The sequence below is a fragment of the Cibotium barometz genome, chromosome 44, assembly GCF_041138505.1.
Source record: "Cibotium barometz isolate CiBa-2024 chromosome 44, ASM4113850v1, whole genome shotgun sequence".
Lineage (NCBI taxonomy): Eukaryota > Viridiplantae > Streptophyta > Polypodiopsida > Cyatheales > Cibotiaceae > Cibotium > Cibotium barometz.
The window spans coordinates 47,714,998-47,733,461 of record NC_141089.1 but is presented as its reverse complement, the minus strand read 5'-3'; positions in this window follow the sequence as shown (position 1 = coordinate 47,733,461).

The following is an 18,464-nucleotide window of genomic DNA, read 5'->3' as shown; positions in this document are numbered from 1 at the left end:
ATGCATAAGGCTTATGTATAAAGCACTATGCATAAGGCCTTAAGCATGAGGCCTTAAGCATAAAACTGTTCATGAGGCCTTATGCATAAAGCATGCATGAGGCCTTATGCATAAAGCCTATGCATAAAGCTATGCATGAGGCCTTATGCATAAAGCTATGCATGACGCTTATGCATAAAGCATGAATGAGCATTATGCATAAAGCTTAAATGCACAAACCTACAAAACAAATCCCCACAGCACCCAAGGGTGCAATAATAATAGAGGAAAGAGAGAGGAAAGATAGAAAAGCACTTACCTCTTTTTCGTGATGTTGAAAGAGAGGATTAGAGGACCTATAAAACCAACAAAAGGGTGAGGAAAGGATTAGTAATGCATACATACAAAAGCTTATGCAAGCTATGCTAAAGCTTATGCACGAATCTTTGGCTCAATCTGTCAGTAAAATGAAAAGCATCATGACCTAGTTAGATGGCATAGATGCTAAGACTAAAGACAACGATGTGGTTGCAATAATCCTAAAAAGCATGCCAAAATAATACAATGCACTTGTGAGACAACCTTGAAGAATCTACTAGAGCCAAATTTGATGGATGTGTCTCCTCCCTTTTGGAGAAGGAGAGAGAATTAAATGGAAGAAATCTTAGCACTGTTGAGCATGCATTGTTCAACAAAAGCAATTTCAAGTGTTACAATTGTGGCAAGAAAGGGCACTTTCAAAATGAATGCAGGTTCAAAGACAAGCCAAAGTGTAACTGCAACAAGTTTGGGCACAAAGAAGAAGATTGCATATTAAAGAAAAGCAAAAGCAACTTTATGGGGACTACTTTGACCACCAAGTATGAAGAGATCCCTAGAGATCAGCTCTTCTAAAGAGCAAGGAGGCAAACACCACTACTACCCTAGCCATCTGTTGTAAAAGAGGGGTCACCATATGAGTAGACACCCATCTTATCATTTCATCTTGCTTATTCTATGTATATCTACCTGACCACCTACTGAGAGTAGCCACTTGAGCATCCAGGGGGGTAATGATTGTTGTAACTCATAGCCAACCACCAGCCAGTTGAGCACCCAAGGGGGGTAATGATTGTTGTAACTCACATCCAATGACCACCTTGAGTAGCCCAGAGATATGGCACCAAGGGGGGGTTTTGAGAAGTGTGGTGCCATAGATCACATGTAGAGGGCTACCTTTACCTCAAGCTCATTCACATCCAAAGTAAACATCATACCATTTCTGTTACCCTTTGCAACCAAGCGACACTGATTTTTTGAAGTCTTCAAACAAAACATCCTTGAGGATTACTTTGTTGCAGACCCTGCTCAACCATCTATCCAACAGAAACCAAGTTCTTTTTATAATATTTGGAACAAGAAGTACATCTACCAAGTACTTCATTTTATCATCCTGCATAGACAATGGCACTTTACCAACATGCGCAATGGGATGCATAGTATCATTACACCTGTTTCTACATAACCTAGTTTTTCTATTTTCTGCATGTCTCTAAACCACTCACCATGACTGGTCATGGTGGTCAGAGGTGCAGAATCCACATACCATATATCTTGAGATCCTGACACATCTTCTCTTGTGGAACTGAGCATGTGCTGCATCACTTCTGTCATCACAAACAACTCTTAGTTTTGTCATCACCACCTTGTTTTTTAGATGTGCATAGTTGCCTTACTGTAACTTTCCACTTTTAATGTCATTCTACTTTTTATAGCAGTCCTTTACCATGTGCCTTGGTTTGCCACAATAATAGCACTCTATTCTATTTGCACTTTGATTTCTTTGCCAACCACCTCAGCCTCTTTGGCTCCCTGGCTCTAGACTATAGCCTGTTCCACCTGTGTATGATTACTTTGCTGCTACAAATCATTGGATTGTTGTTGTCCAAAATTTTGGTTTTCTTGTTGGCCCCGCCGCCTTGGCCTCAACCACAACCTCTACCTCTACCTCTTACTGAATTAGAGTAGAAGGCATGTTCTGATGTGTTCTTACTTTGTGAAGAAGAGTCTTCACCATAGACTTTTATTCTTGTTGGATTAATACTCTAAAATATCCTTTATGACAATAGGGATCAAGGGCTAAGATTCATTACAATTTTATCCATGTAAAAGCACCAATAATAGAGTCAAAACTCAGAGCCCATGAGTTATGGAGAGGTGCAGAGAATCTAGGCTTTTTAGAGGAGGTTTAGGAGATGATGTAGGAGTTGCCCTCTAGGAGATGATATCTACAACCTTTTTGCTCAAGGAAGTATCCAATAATGGGAGAGTTTTCTACCTTGGGATCTATTTACTTCTCACTTCATCTGGCAATGCAACTAAACACTTTCAAGTGTGCCAAATCTAGTTTCTTGCTAGTAAAATTATGTTCAACATGTCATGCCATGAACTGTTACAGTGGGGATTTATTTGTAATGTAAACTGCAACATTGTACCACCAAATGGTGTGTCAGAATTCCTAGCATTTTTTCTCAACCTTCCTGACTAAGGTCTACCACTATTAAAGGACTATCTAGGCACACTCAACACATATCATTATTACTCTCCATTCCTTGTAGCCAGATTCTTGTTTACATTAGTCTCTATAGAATCCATTACTAGTGTATGCCAGCTACTCATCTCATAAAAAATAACATCCTTGCTTACTTGCATCTCATGAGTAGTGGGGTTATAGCATCTATAACCTTTCTGGTTAAGTAAGTATCCAATAATGGTACAGTTTTCTACCTTGGGATCTAGGAATTTACTTCTCCCTTTATCTGGCAATGTAACCAAACACTTTCAAGTGTGTCAAATCTGGTTTCCTACTAGTAAACTTCAATTCACATGTCATGCCATGAACTATTATAGTGGGGGGTTCTGTTTGTAATGTAAACTATAGTTGCTACTAATTTAGCCTAAAAGTCATGAGGCGTTCCTTTATCATCAATACATGGGTAGCTTTTGTACGCTGCATGTTCTTCCTTTCTAAAGCCCCATTTTGGTTGGCAAAGTGTACCTGCATGTGAACTACCTCTTTATCCCATGCTCTCTTAGATAATCATTGAACACATAGGAGAAATATTCTCCCCCACCATCTAATCTTAGGAATTTTATATGTATGCCTTTGTCTTTCTCAACCATGGCCCTAAAACTTTAAAAGCATGTAAACACTTTGGTTTTCTCTTTTATGAAGTAGCCCCATACCTTCCTAGTAGTGTGGTCCATGAATCAAAGATACATAATAGTGGCATCCTCAAATTGATACTATATTTGTTGGTCCCTAAACATCAAAATGCACTACATCTCTAATGGTCTTTGACCCACATTTTTATCATCTAAAAATGCACTCTTAGACTATTCTTTCAATTAGCATGCTTCACATACTTTGTGCATTCCATCCACTTTAAACTTCAGCCAACCTATACAATGCTTTAGGCCTGCCTATTTTTAGGCACTTAATATTGACATGATTGATACGATTATGCCAAATTCTAATGTTTGCAATCACGGGTATATCATGTTCAAACATTACAACCTTTACTTTAGCATGCATGTTTGCATCCAATGTAAACATTTATCTAATTATGTTGCCCTTTGCAACTATGTAGCACTAGATATTAAAATATTTTACATAATATCCATGAAACATCACTTGTTGCAGACCTTGCTTAATCATTTTTCCCACTAAAACCAGGTACTTTGTAATATTTGGCACATGAAGTACATTAGCCAATTACCTCATTTTACCATATCCTACCAACATGCATAATAGGGTGCATTCACATACCTTGGATTTTCCATTTTCTTTATATATCCAAACCACTCTCCACCATGACTGGTCATGCAGTTCGAAGCACTTAAATAATTAACATACCATATATCCCTAGAGTTCCTAGAGTTCCTTACATTTGCAATCATAGAACTAAGCATATGTTGCATCATAAAAAGTTGCTCAATTATACCTTCAACTTTCTTTCTTTGAAGATGCATAGTTCCTTACATTTGTGTAGAAGGCCTAGTGGTCTTGTAGATTTCCAAAAGACAATTTACCCTTGGCATTTATCTCCTCAGTGATAGTAAGGGCTATAAGATCCTTGAAGTTAGAAATTTTTTTAAGTTTAGATAGATGTTCAAAGCTAGTCATAGTCTTTGCCAAGCCCATTCAATGTGGCTGACACTAAGTCATTTACTATCAACAGAAGCTCCAATAGAATTGAGGACATTTGTAAGCCATTCAACTTTCAAAAGTAATAATTGATACTCATCTTATTCCTCTGCATATTATGATCTTATTCCTCTACATATTATGTAGCTCTTTCTTTGCATATTATAATCTTATTCCTCAATATATTATGATCTTATTCCTTTGCATATCATGTAGCTCTTTCTTCAAGTGCATCTTTCTTGCCTTGTTGGTACTTGTGTTACTATATAGTTTAACCAAGGTATCCCATGCATCCTTGGGTATTGTTGCATCCTATATATGACCAATCATTTCATCCTACAAACAGCAAATATATCACTTTGTTGGCTCTCTCGATCCATGACTTGAAAGCTTTTTCCTATTAAGGAGTGATATTTTCTTCTAGAATCTCATTTCTTCTCTTCATCTAAAATAAACTCTCTCTATCCTTTTCCCATGAGGAAGTTTCTCATTCTGAACTTTATGTTTGGAATTTGTTCTTGTCCAGCTTCGTGCTTACAATCTAGGATAGACTATCAGATATGATTACCTATAGCAACTTACTAAACATTACTTGTAGAAACTTCTTGACTTATAAACTTATAATCTCCATTATAACAATATTGTAACCTATTCATCCATAATTGTATATGAACCAATCACATAAACATACATCCACCAGAAACCTATAAATCTTAGTTTCTCTAAAAATATTATCCTACAACCAAATTTATGCCATAAATTTGCTTCAAACTAGAAATTAGGCATACATAATCAAAATCGACACTTCACACTTATAGAGCCAAAATAGAGCTAAAAAGTAGCCTCAAATCCAAATTATGAAGTCACTGAGGTCCTCCTAACCATGCCCACATAATATAATGAAATCACTAAGGTCCTACTAACCATGCCTACACAATATAATGAAATCACTAAGGTCCTCCTAACCATGCCTACACAATATAATTCCTCTTTTCTTCATCACAAAGGGTGTCTTTAGATGTGAGACTTATAGTTGTGCCTATATGCTACTCTTGCCTACTAGCTACTTGTAGAGATTGACTTCTAGGTCAAAAGAAAAGAGATGAAGTTATCCTAAATTGGTGTGTACCTATGTCTTTGCATGGCCTCGTGCTTGCCTCTTGAGATCTCCACACAAAGTGATGCTCTAATACTCTGAGAAGAATGTGGGGGAGAGGGTGAGCTTGAGCTCTTTGTAAGAAAAAATACAAAATGATGCTTTGATACCATGAGAAGAATGTGGAGGAGAGGGTGAGCTTGAGCTCCTTGTAAGATGCAGGAGTAGACAAGCACATAACAGAGATGGATGGTTGATTTTTCTTCTATTATCTCTCTTCTCTAAAACCATAACATAAAGATAAGAGTATATACTATAAGGGAAAGTACTCTCCTACTATAAAACATATAAGGGAAAGATAAGAGTATATATATATATATATAAGGGAAAGTACTCTCCTGCTATAAAACATATATAGATCAGTCCATAGTATGAACCCAACTACTATATGAGCTAGTGCTATAACTATGTCATAACCCTAATAAACCAAAATGGTTGTGGCATGGTGGTATATCATCCATAATCTGGCATAAGTGCAAAGCTATCAGCCTGGCTTGTCACCTATATTTGCACTATTTGAGCTCAATATCTCAACAATATGATCTCAATAATGTGAGGTAGCTAGGTTGCATAAGCTCCTTGTAGATATGGGTAAGCCCATGGATAGCCCAGTTACCATCTCATTATGGTAATAACATGAGCATCATACAATCACCCAGTATATTAAATAAGGATGAAGAACATTAAGATGAATTATCATTTTATGAGGGAGAAGATTATAGAAGGTAATGTGGATTTGGTTTATGTCATAACCACCACAGACTCATCATGTGGATGACATCTTCACAAAGGCATTGGGTACAAAGAAGCTTACTTGGAGTGCTCTGTCAAGCCTTCTATCCTAGTCTTGAAGCCAACCTACACCATGGCCAGAGTGCCGAGTCAAATCTACCTCAAGCCCCAACATAAACTCTACATATAACTCTGCAAAGTAGATTGGAATCTCATGAGATAATGGAGCAAAGCACCATAATATGCCACATATCGCGATAGAATGTGGGTTGCCACCATAGCTGCATGGGTGCACCAAGCCACCTTAAGCGGCCTTGTAATCACAAACTCGCCAGTCCTCTCACGAACGAACAGCTGTAATTTCTTCTCTTTGATAGAGGGAAATCAGAATACCTCTCGATGATGAGACAAGCCGCCTACTGACATACCCGTCCACCCTGTTGTGTCTCTTGTTGAAATATACAAGTGAATAGGTGTGTGCAGGAACAAGCCCTTGGTTAGAGACTGTAAAAGAGGATGTGTAAATGTGAAAGAACTTGTGAAAAGGTGAGAAGAATCTACTGGGAGAGAATAAAGGGTAGCATGAGAAGATTTAGGAAGTGTGAAGATATTCTGGGAAAAGTGAAGAGGTGGAGAGAATCAAGCAAAAGAGGTGGAGATATTCTGGGAGAGGTGGAGTGAATCAAGGAGAAATCAGTGGGATTTGATGCTTGGATGTAAACTCTATAAATTGAGGCATTGGCCTAATGAGAATTTGCTGGTTTTTGATTATCCATGCCTACATTAAGCTATTTGCTAATTACCCATTACATCTTAATTATTTGCTAATCACTTTGTTAATGATGTTGATTCTAGTATTTGATCCACCATAGCTCATCACATTGCTCTAATTTCAACATGGTATCAGAGCCATGCCTAGAATCCATTAGGTTTATGAGCCCATTATCTAATTAATTAGGATTAGTAGATAATTAAAAATTAATCAAAATTTTAGTTATATTTCAACTCACCTCTGTACCCCCAGCCAGTGGAGGAGCTCCCTCTCCTTGCACACATCAAATTAGCCCAAGCCCTTTTAGGTACTCAAACTAGACTCAAGGGGCTACACTCACTTCAAAGGAATTGAAGCAAATCAATGCAGAACGCCGGCGGGGCAGCTCGATTTCTAGGTGCCATTTTTCAGAAGGGAAATTCAGATTTCTTCTTGCTCAATTGCAATGGCTCTAATTCCTCATAGATCCAAGGGTTTTCAAGCATGCTCTACAAGTTGGTGAAGACAAAATTCAATTTGATCAAGTCTACAGTGAGATCCAAGCTCTTCATCAAATCTGCAGGTGACTTTGGTAAAACAGAGATTAAGCATTCAATGTTTGGTCAAATCTTGTGTTTCTTGGCTTAATCCTCTACTAGACTCATTGCCATTAATGTCTTTGAAAGCATTTGAGCTCATTTAAAGTCTAAGGCACCAAATCTGGACTCCCCGCATACTCTGTTTTTTATAAACAGTGGATTAATTTACTAATCAATGATTAATCAATGCTAATCGCTATATTTTGGTGCAATTGAGGGTTCAAATTAACCATTAGATATCTGATATAGATCCCTATAACTTCAGATTGCAATTCGGAGTTGGTTTGATACTCCAACCATTCCGTACAAATTGGTTACCCTTGATTTAATGTAATTTCTGGTAAAATTATGCTGATAAATTTATGATAATTATCATTTTGCATTTAACCCTTGGTGAATGCCTGTAAATCTCACTCAAATTCAAGATTATTCACAGCCAGAGTTGCATTTGGGAATGTGCATAAGAATGAATGCTATACGCATTATGTATTGGGCACATTGTATTAGTGTAAAAATGGGATCAGACACTGCCTTTGTCCATAATAAGGCAAGAGGTAAGACCTCCCACATAAATTTGGGTTTGCATTGCATAATGACACAAGATAAACATCAAAAACCCAAAGGAACTATCAGCAAAACATTTAAACATATTGCTCACATGGAGCAAGAAGACCTGAGATGGACAAGGTCATGGCCCCGACCATGAAAGAAGAAGAACATCTCTTTCCAAGAGGAAGATCCACACCAAGAAGATCTAAAGGAAGCATTGAAGGAAGACATGGACGCGTGAAGAGAAGCTGCCACAAGAAGACTGAAGGAAAAGGAAGACATGGACGCGTGAAGAGAAGCTGCCCCCACGAGAAGAAGACTGAAGACATTGAAGGAAGACATGGACGCGTGAAGAGAAGCTGCCCCCACGAGAAGAAGACTGAAGACAAGAGAAGATGTGAGGCTCCAAAGAGTGAGGAGCCATGTGAAAATCTCTGAGAGAGAGAGAGAGACCCCACAACCCAATGTAACCTACCCCAACAAAGTAAAACCACCTCTAGATGTATGTGTGAGCACTTTAGTCAAGGTCACGGGCACTTGTAGTAGCCTTGGACACATAGAGAGAGAGTGTGTCAAGGACTATGAGTTTAGGGACTTGAGACACTGATCGCCGCCGCGGGCTATCAAGTAAGAGAGACACTTGGTACAGGGTCCAGGGGGAGGAGTGCTAGACACTGGTCGTGGACTATCAAGTAAGAGGGAAACTTGGTATAGGGTCTAGGTGTTCTAGGAGTATTCACTTGAGGGGAGGTGTTGAAATATACAAGTGAATAGGGTGTGTGCAGGAACAAGCCCTTGGTTAGAGGCTGTAAAAGACGATGTGTAAATGTGAAAGAACCTGTGAAAAGGTGAGAAGAATCTACTAGGAGAGAATAAAGGGTAGCATGAGAAGATTTAGGAAGTGTGGAGATATTCTGGGAAAAGTGAAGAGGTGGAGAGAATCAAGCAAAAGAGGTGGAGATATTCTGGGAGAGGTGGAGTGAATCAAGGAGAAATCAGTGGGATTTGATGCTTGGATGTAAACTCTATAAATTGAGGCATTGGCCTAATGAGTTTTTGATTATCCATGCCTACATTAAGCTATTTGCTAATTACTCACTAATTATGTCTTAATTATTTGCTAATTATATCTTAATTATTTGCTAATCACTTTGTTAATGATGTTGATTCTAGTATTTGATCCACCATAGCTCATCACATTGCTCTAATTTCAACATCTCTAGCCATGTTGTCAAGGACTCTACGTCATCAAGGGAACATAGAGTCTCTAGCATGCTCTCCAACAGTGCAACAAGATGCATGGTGGAGGGATGTGGATCTCTCTGTCTATGGAGGTGACTGCATGAAGCCTCTAAGAGCGCACCCATCTAGGGGATGGTCTCTCGACATGCCTAACAAGCCATGATAAAAATTGTGGGGTGTCATGTAATCAAAAGGTCTCCTCTCTCTCTCTCTCTCTCTCTCTCTCTCTCTCTCTCTCTCTCTCTCTCTCTCTCTCTCTCAATAGTTTTGTATCACCCAAGTGAGACGATGTTATTTTGTTTCTATTTTATTTTGTGTTTAATGATGAGATCTACCAGCCCATTTGGTTTTTGGTACACACTTAATATTCTCTACCTCTCAGTCTCTCTCTCTCTCTCAAAAAAAAACATTTCCCATTCTCTATCTTTTTCTCACCACTCACTCCTCTCATGTTCTAGTAAGTTTCATGGCATTCCGATCACTCATTGATGATGAGATATTGGGGGTTTTTGGCAAACCTATGCAACTGGACACCTCTACACAAATCCCAAAACAGAGAGATATTTCCCTATTCATCTTAAGTTCAGTCCTTTTGAAATATAAAATAAACATCATAAGCTTCCTATCAAGCTCTTGATCACACAATTCCAACATTGTTTGGGTCTCTCACACTCATTCTGTGAATCCCTTGATTTTCTAGGATAGGTTGTCTAGTTTGTTACAGACACAAAACTGATCTTGAGAGCATCTTCCACTTTCATTTTTTTTACCAAACTTGGTAGGTATCAAGAGTATATACTACAATACCATTGTACTATAGGGCATATGTTGGAGACACCCCAATTGGCTGCAACAATAAGTTTAACACTCCCCTATTGTGACAGCAATGACAGTGCAAAAAACTGCTAAGTAAACAGTTCAGTTCAGAACCCCTTCCACCTGTCATTTTTTATTGAGATCTTGTACACACTGGTAGAAAAGCCCTATACAAAGGGGCATTGCATTTGGATCACATTTGGTCAATCAAATCAGCTCTATAAGCTGACTCTGCAAAGTGGACAGATTTAAAATAGTGAATGTGAATGTACAAACTTGACTGGGAATCAAGTAGCAAGATTCTAAGGGGTTTACTGCTGTAGGTACTTATAAATCTTATTGTCATTGTTGTGTGATCAGTAGAGATTCTAAGTATGTACAAACTTGACTGGGAATCAAGTAGTCTAAGGGGTTTATTGTAGGTACTTATAAATCTTATTGTCATTGTTGTGTGATCAGTAGAGATGGCTAATACATCCAATCTATTGTTTTAAAGCTTATTGTCATTGTTTTGTGCTCAATATAAAGATGGTTGAGACATCCAATCTATTATTGGCAGGAGACCAGCTTAACAAGAACAACTATCAAGCCTGGAAGTTCAAGATGAAGAAATTCTTGATGAGCAAGGAGTTATGGGAACTGGTCAATAGATGAAGACACCAAGCCAGCTACTACTGAAGATGAACTAGAAGCAATTATCAAGTTGTATAAAAAGATATGCATGAAAATACTACATTACATATCCATGAGTGTATCTGATGCAAAGATTAGACATATCTAAGATGCAAGGACTCCCAAGGGAACATGGGATGCCTTGGCTGCACTTTTTAAAGCCCAGGAAACTTCAGCTCAAGCAGGAGCTACATGAGGTCAAGAAAGGTAGCCTCACCTAAATGATTATGTCTTGAAGATCAGGAAGATAGTGGATCAGCTGCTGGGATCCATTGGTGTTGCAGTTGAAAATTATAATCTTGTGTTGGTCACACCACATAGAGGCTTGGGCAAAGAATAAAAGCCATTTGAGACATCTATTTCAGTCAAAGACATGTTTCCCAACTTCCAGGAGTTGATACCTCTTATGATGTTAGAGGAAATGAGGTTGATAGAGAATAGTCAGCCCAAACCATCTAGAGAACAAGATTATGTTATGAGCAATAGAGGAAGACGTGGCATGTCTAGAGGAGGCCAAAGAAGTAGAGGTTTTGAAAGGTATAACCAACAACAAATTGGCTGGTCAAATCAACAAAATAGTGGTGAAGGTGGACAAGAAAAAGTTCAACAAAGTGGCCAATACTAGGGCCAACAAATCTCAATAGGTAGGGGAGGGATACCTCAGGAAGCAAGCTATCACAAGGCAAGTAACATATAGATACACACCTCAGGAGAATGGGATGGCTGAAAGAAGAAATAGGTAGATAGCTGAGGTTGGTAGAGCCACGATGAATGAGACGCGTATGCCATTATTTTATTGGGTTGAAGCATGTGCTAAAGTAGTATACATCATGAACAGGAAACCTATAGTGCATAACATGACCCTAGAGCAAGTATATAGTTAGAATAGGCCAACCATTGCACATTTGGAAGTTTTTGTTGCATTTGTTATGTAAACATCCTAGATGATGTGAGAACAAAAGTGGACCCTAAAGTAGACAAGTGTATCTTCATAGAAAATAATCAACAGAATGCAAGGCCTACAAGTGCTATAGGCCATCTTCTAGATAGTTTTACACCAATAGAGATGTAGTCTTTGATGATTTAAATAGCTGGTACAAGCCAGATGAATGTGAATCAGATGTTGGACATGCCAGTGACATGGTAGACGTTGGGCCTTAGAATGAGTTAAGGGATAGTGTGCCTTATGATGCAAGTACAAGTAGTAACACTAAATATAGGTCAAGAGATGTGATAGAAGTATCAAGTGAAGTGCCTCCATGGTCTGGAGGAAGACTCAGGTCAAGATCATGACCAAGTATTATAGGTGGCACACATATAAAACCAAGTGGAACTGTGCATAGTTCACAGAAGGCAAAGTTGCCATTTTCACTTCCTTCCCAAAACTAGACCAAGATAGTTTTAGACAAACCAACTTTAGTAGGATGTAGTACATATGTTGGAAAATTACCAAGCCAAGCCCCACAAAAAGATAAGATGTCTAGACCCATCTATAAGCCAAGTCCAGGTGGCAATAGAGCCATGTAGGTTGAAGTTTACAGAACAGCCCTATTTTTTATGGTTTTGATGTAATAGATGACTTGAACATGGGTTTTTATGCTAGGATGTGGGTACACCCATCATGTATACATGTGATCCAAGCAATTTGGATGGTGTTGGACATGTGGGTCCCACAGGTATAGCATAGACTAGTAAGTAACAACCTAGTTCAACAGGCACAAATCCCAAAACAGAGAGATATTGCCCTATTCAGCTTAAGTTCAGTCCTTTGGAAGTATAAAATAAACATCATAAGCTTCCTAACAAGCTCTTGATCACACAACTTCGATACTGTTTGGATCTCCAACACTCATTCTGTGAATCCCTTGATTTTCGAGGTTAGGTTGTCTAGTCTATTATAGACACAAAATTGGTCTTGAGAGCATCTTCCACTTGGACTTTTTCTACCAAACTTGGTAGGCATCAAGAGTATGTACTATAGTACCACTGTACTAGAGGGCCTCAACTCTGGAGACACCTTAGTTGGCTATAGTAATCACTTCAACAGTCCCCTATTCTGACAGTAGGGACATGGCAAAAAAATGCCAGGTAAACAATTCCATTCAGAACCCCTTCCACGTCATTTGTGATTCAAATCATGTACATAGGTACCAAACTTGTGGAGAATCCCTCTAGAAAGGGGCATTGCATTTGGATCACATTTGATCGGTTAGATTGTCAACTCTATAAGTTGGTTGTACAAAGTGGATAGATTTGAAACTGTGAATGTGAATGTACAAAGTAGACTGGAAGTCAAGTAGCAAGGTTCTGAGGGGTTGATTTTGCATGTATTTTTAGAGATTATTATCATTCTTGTGTGCTTAGTACAGACTGGAAGTCAAGTAGCAAGGTTCTGAGGGGTTGATTTTGCATGTATTTTTAGAGATTATTATCATTCTTGTGGGCTCAGTACAAATGGCTGAGACATCCAATCTGTTGATAGGAGACAAGCTTGACAAGAACAACTATCAAGCCTAGAAGACCTACATAAAAGAGATTACCCATGGGTTCTTTCATAGACCTACATGTGAGAGATTAAACATGGGATCTATGCATGGAGCCCTTGTTAGGGTGATTTAGCTTCATACACATAGCTTATACATGCATAAAGCTCATATAAGAGCTCTTATTCTCTTATGCATGGGCATAAAAGTGAGGATAAGAGCTAAGCATAAGAGCTCTTATGCATGCATAAGAGCTCTTATGCATGCATAAGAACTTTTATTTTACATGCATAAGAGCTCTATGTATTCATAAGAGTAATGAAAGCCTGCCCTTGGGAAGCTAAAGAGTTGTTCCAAGCCTGAGTACGGAATAACGAGCCAATAGAGCGAGTAGAGTGGGGGTGGAAAAATGTGGTCCTTCCATATTCGATGCATCTTCTTGTCCTTGTTACAACATTGATTGCATGTATGCGAGAAAATCAAGATCAAACACAATTTTATTAATGTCCTCCTTTTTTATAGAACATTTTCTTAGGCATTTTCTCCTCTAAGTTGAATTAATAGTTCTTTCCCATTCTATTTTTGGATATTCCCTAGTGGCTCTAAGGGGGGTGGCATTCCTTCTACCAAGGCATGGGCAAGGGCTTAGGCTTGCACGATAGCCTCCATCACTGTCGTCTTTTTTATAGAGAATTTTCTTAGGAATTTTCTCCTCTTCTAAGTTGGGTCCGTAGCTATTTCCCATTCTCCTTTTGTATATTCCCTAAGTGGCTCTAAGGGGGGTGGCATTCATTGTACCAAAGCATGGGCTAGGTTATTCAGAGTGTGAATAACTCTAGTTTTTCATGTGTGAAGAGTTCACGTACCCCTTAAATTCAAGGTGATAATATGCTCAAGAGCATTGTTCCCACAATTGGTTAGACTAAGCACCATCCACAATTGAGCTAACCTAGAAGATAATCATCACGTGAATGTCTAAGAGATAGCCACACATGAAAAACTTGAGATAGTTCATCATGTGAAAAAATCTAATTTTTCATGCCAAATAGTCTCGATCCTTTAAGTGTAAAATCTTTACCAGTGAACTTAAATAGTCAGTCTATAACAGCCCTATAACATATAGTCATGTTATAACCTCATTAGAGATTTTCTCAAGAAATTGAAGACATGAATATCTAGGAGATAGTCACGCGTGATTTTCTTAAGAAATTGAAGGCGTGAACATCTAGAAGATAGTCACGTGTGAAAAATTATAGTTTTTCATGCAAATTTTTTCCAAGATAAGAGGATAAGATTTTCTTATTTTGGTAAGGCAATCCCTACAATGATGGCATGATTTTTGGAAATTTTTTGCTACATGAATAGTTGTGATTTTTTACATCGTGAAAAACCAATTTGAGACTTTGATTTGATTTTCAAGGGAACCAAAACCTATTTTTTCGTGCTCAAATTGAACTTTGGGCCTTCTTACCTTAGCTAAAGTAATGAAAAATTAAGCAAGACTCAAACAACATTATTTTTATAGTTTTTGTGATTTTATAAAAAAACTGAAAAAATAATAACACCCTAGTTTTTCATGTGAAAAAAGAAAGAATGCTAAAAACACAAAAAATCAATAGTAAATTGATTAGATTGTTTCCCTCCAAGATTCCCAAGTACGCAAAAACCAATCCCTTCAAGAACGTTAAAAAACCAAAATTTTACCACACTTCCTTGATTTTGCAATAACCTTACCAAAAATGAAAATGTTAATTTTAAAACATGCTACAAAGGAGTTGAGTGCTTTAAGAAGAAGGAATGTCTCCCCCGGAAGTAGCAGCACCAAAAATTTTGTAGAGAATTTAAGATATTTTGTGGAGAACAGAAATGTTCTACCCCTTTAAGAACTTTCTCTCAATAATCAGAAATCGAAATAGTCAATAGATTTCATGGGGATACTTACCGTGCTTCCAAGCTCAAGATATCCATGACCTCCAGAACCAATCTTCCAAGTCTCCCTCTTGCTGTGAACAAGAGGTTTGCTACACCTCCTTGCAGCAGGGACACACCTCTCTAACTCTCTACACTCTCTCACAAATTGTAAAGAGGCACATGTACTAAGAGCAAACAAGCATTTCCTCTCAACTCTCTCTCTCTCTCTCTCTCTCTCTCTCTCTCTCTCTCTCTCTCTCTCTCTCACACACACACACACACACACATACACACATACACAAGAGTAAGAGAAATGAGAAGATAAGAGCTCAATTAACATAAAGGGGTAGGCACATGTACTAAGAGCAAACAAGCATTTCCTCTCAACTCTCTCTCTCTCTCTCTCTCTCTCTCTCTCTCTCTCTCTCTCTCTCTCTCTCTCTCTCTCTCTCACACACACACACACACACACACATACACACATACACAAGAGTAAGAGAAATGAGAAGATAAGAGCTCAATTAACATAAAGGGGTATTGTCTCTTTGAATTATGAGAAAATGCATCTAACTTTGACTCAATGGAAGGAACTCCAGCTCTAGAGAGAGGCAACCTAGCTCCAGCTACACTTACGAGGTCACCTAGTGGTCTATTTAGTCGTATGGCTAACTATCTTAGAGGTTTAGCTTTGGCTACTATCTCTGAACCAATCCACTATACATACCAACCTAATGATGGAGGAGTTGATGTAAAATCCAAGGCAACCCCCATTGTAACCTTGTTATTAATATCTCTATCCATACAATGCTTGTTGCACCTACTACTAAAATTGTGACCATCGACCCACCCCCGCACAAGTGTTTATGTGTGATGGTAGAACATTAGAAGAAGTGGAGGTAGTAGAGGCACTAATCTAGGCTTCTAGAGAAAAGAAAGAATAAACTTTGCAATTGGCACATAAACGATTAACATCCCAAATAGCTTAGTATGTCCAAAAAAATGATTCCTAAGCTAGGACTGCACAAGTAGTGCCCATCAGTATCGACACAGTCAATAACATTGCATCTACTTCAAGGAAAGAGCTAGGCTTGCAAATCTTCGATCAACGTCTTCTCCAGATGATTGGGAGTATGATGCATCAATAAAGACTCTTGTGGATTTCGGTGCAGGCCAAGCTTATAATAATGGTGAGCCACATGCATAATAAGTGGCCATGTATATATTAGTTTAGGTGATAATATAAGTTCCAAGGGCATGGGCATATGTTAATATGTGAAAGGAGGACAAGTATATATGATAACTATTGGGCCTAATCAAAGGTTAATCATTTTGCTAGTACATCTTCTTGGAGTGCTTGTGCACACTTCCATGAAACCTTGGCTATGAAGAAGTAGGCTTTTCTATCTTGTGCCCACTCAAGCCTTACTGGGACCTCCTACATTGCACCAATTGATCCTATCTCACAATGGCTCCCTCTATTTTCATGATTAACCTCCTTTATCAAGTATGTATGTGATGGTCATGGAGATCTCTTAGGTTATACAAGAAATCTTGCCAACCAAGTATATTATATTTACACATCAGCCCAAATTATATTGATGATTAAGGAAATAATGATAAATTCATTGATTGAGAATGTAACAAAGTTAAAAAGAGGCTTGAGTCAATTTGTGCATATTTCAGGTGGTATCAGAGCTCTTATCTTTGGAGAGCGGTACTCATGCTTTTGTTGTGCGCACTTGTTTGTAGGAGGGTGTTGGGTGTATTAAGGAACACTTGTCCTTGGTGGTTTAGCAAAAGAGACATGTTTTGTTTGTTATAACTAAGTTTATTGGGTTGCTTGTTAGCCATAGTCTTCTTAGGATATACCCAACTGGAGATTGATACCAAATATTTGAAACATTATGGCGCCAGACAGTTGACTACATCCTATGGGAGCGATGAACCTTGACGTTCATGTTCTTGGTCTTGTTGGGATAAACCCAGCTCAAGATCGTTGATACCAAATATTTGAAACATTTTGGTGTGACATGGTTTGATCACTTCTTGTGGGAGTGACAAACCTTGAGGTTCTTTTCTCCCATTCTTTCACTAGAGTTGTGCCCAAAAATAAGGTAGTTAAATGCCTTCTTCATAAAATGCCCAAAAATAAGGTAGTTAAATGCCTTCTTCATAAAATTTAAGGCAATGTTGACATAGCCATGATGAATCCAAAGTTCAAAGGACCTTGGCAGGCTCCTACTCTAGGTGTTCCATCGTTCCTCTACTCATATCTATGTTTGGTTGCCTCGTGTTCTCCCAAATATCCTTTCTTGAGATGGATCCGAATAAGTCTAACCTTCTTAACCAGGGAGCACACTTTTGAGTACTCTTTGTTTACTCGGATCAAAAACTTGGTAGGTTTAAGGTAGTGTGATCTGATACACTACATTTCATTGTATTATCATTTCCAATAATTAGTCCAGATTGGCTCGCATCAAAGGTATCTCGTGTTTCTCATGTAAATCTAAAAATTATTTCAAACAAATTCTTATTTTTATTTTGTCGCCTACTACTACTACTACTACTACTACTACTACTACTACTACTACTACTACTACTACTACTACTACTACTACTACTAGGCTCACATCTACAAGTTCATATCTGTAGGCTCATGTGTCTAGGTCTATGTCCATAGGCTCACATATGTAGGTTTAGAATCATATATATGAGTTTACATCTACAATTTTACATGTCCAGGTTCATGCCTCTAGACTCACATATACAAGTTTGCATGTCCAGGTTCATGCCTCTAGACTCAAATCTCTAGGCTCACATATGTAATTTCACATTTGTAGTCTCATATGTGCAGACTCGCATCTTTTTTAATGGACTTGGCTCATGTACTTTCCTTGTATGAAACTAGACTATTTAGGACATAAAAATCTAAGAATTGGGTCTATGATGGGATTAGTGTACAATTATGGTTAATAATTATACTTTGATTTCCTAATAATTGTAAAGGATAAGAATTTTCCTTGGAATTCGTAGTTAGTATAGATTATATGATAAGAAAATATTCCATAAGGATATGAGTAGTAGGTGTGTTTGTATGAATATTTATGGTAGCGATTGGTATATATAATGTTTTGTATAATGTTAGGTATACCTACCAATAGATTTACAGCTCTAGGCTCATGTCTATAGGCTCACATGTCCAAACTCACAGCTCATATCTCATGTATGCATGCTCACACTTTGTTAACCACACTGGTTAACACATTTTCAAGCGCGTGATTATGCTTCTTGTAACTTATTATTATGTAACCACACTAAGCACTTCATGAAAAAGATATATGGGATGACCGAGGTTACGACTTGTGTAATTCCGGGCATAAGAATTATC